We start from the raw sequence: 1429 nt of genomic DNA, 5'->3' as shown, positions 1-1429 counted from the left end.
TGAGCTTTTTTTTTTCCCTTTTAGTCTGCGCTTTCAGGCTTGTCAAAGGAAGTACGTCTAGTCCCACAGCGTCAACCTCATTTGCTCTTTAGTTTGTCTGCTCGACTCACACACTTTGTCCCATTTGTTTGCCTTACCTTCTTTAATTGCAAGGTCGGCCATTAAAGGCAACAAAGGGGATTAAAGATGCTTTCAGTGGCAGTAATGAGGTAGGACAATAAAAAAAAAAAAAAAAACTTCCCACCCACGGCACCGACAACAACTTATATGCAATGCAACATTAAGCGGAGTGATTAAAACAGAGAGGAAACGTGTGACGTTAATACCTCAAGCAAGGATTAGTGGGAGAAAATATCAATATTCGTATTGTGATGTCAGCATCAAATACTGATGCTGTTTTCGCAGATGTTTTCCTTCACTAGGTGCCCTGTGATGTCATTTTCGATCAAGTGGCAAAATGGTCACACACTCTAAGATGGGTGAAAAGAGGTGAATTTTGCTGCTTCATTCATTTTCCATAATATTAATACCATGTTTAGATTATTGGAGTTGTAATTTTTTTTTTTTAAAGGATAAAAAAAAAAAAAAAACAGCAATTACACTGCCATTGTGCATGAAAATCCCAAAGTCCATTTGGCTGTTTTTCTGTGCCACCATAATTGTCGAACATGAAAGGTTACTCCTAATTAAATAAAATCTCCATTGCTGTTACATCATAAAGGTCACAATTGATTTTAGAGACGCAAAAAAACAGAAACGCTATTGCCCCTGTTAAAAAGTGGAAAAGGTCACATTAGACTCTCACTCTGGATGTGTGACAAAGCACAAAAAACGTACAACCTTGAGGGCTCAAAAGCTAACGTGTATGTGTGTGTGTTATTGATGAGAACAACTTTGATTGGTTGCTTCTCAGTTAGATGTTGTGTACGCCCCTTGCTTTACCTCAACTTGCCATAAATGTGCATTTAAATTAAGCGCATAGCGGCAATCATCGTCATTCTTAGTCCTGGTGGTCGTCGAGAGCTGCAAGTCAGCACCTTCTTTGGTGCTGACTCGCTTCAACTCTCAAAGCCAAACCATTTTGCATAAACATATCAAGGCAGTACCAGCTCATCTATTTTAGCGTCATTAGTCACTCAAAGTATCTTTCATGTTAATGTAATCATGTTTGCAAGTTCAGACTTCCTTCATTCAAGGTAGAGGCTTTCTAGTGTTACTGTAAATAATTATGCATTGTTGGGAGTCTAAGGCTTAAAATTCCTGGCACGTATGAGGCACAGCAGGCACTTTCTGAGGGGTCACTCAAGTTCCTTGCGTGCATGTGTGGTGCACAATTATTAACCCATTTGCATAAACTTACTTTTTTTTTTTAAACTCAGATTAGTTTCATTTTGACGAACTAACATGAGAAGTGTTGAATATTGAACAA

This window comes from Syngnathus typhle, linkage group LG11, assembly GCF_033458585.1.
Source record: "Syngnathus typhle isolate RoL2023-S1 ecotype Sweden linkage group LG11, RoL_Styp_1.0, whole genome shotgun sequence".
Classification (NCBI taxonomy): domain Eukaryota; kingdom Metazoa; phylum Chordata; class Actinopteri; order Syngnathiformes; family Syngnathidae; genus Syngnathus; species Syngnathus typhle.
Note: the sequence above shows the minus strand (reverse complement) of the source record.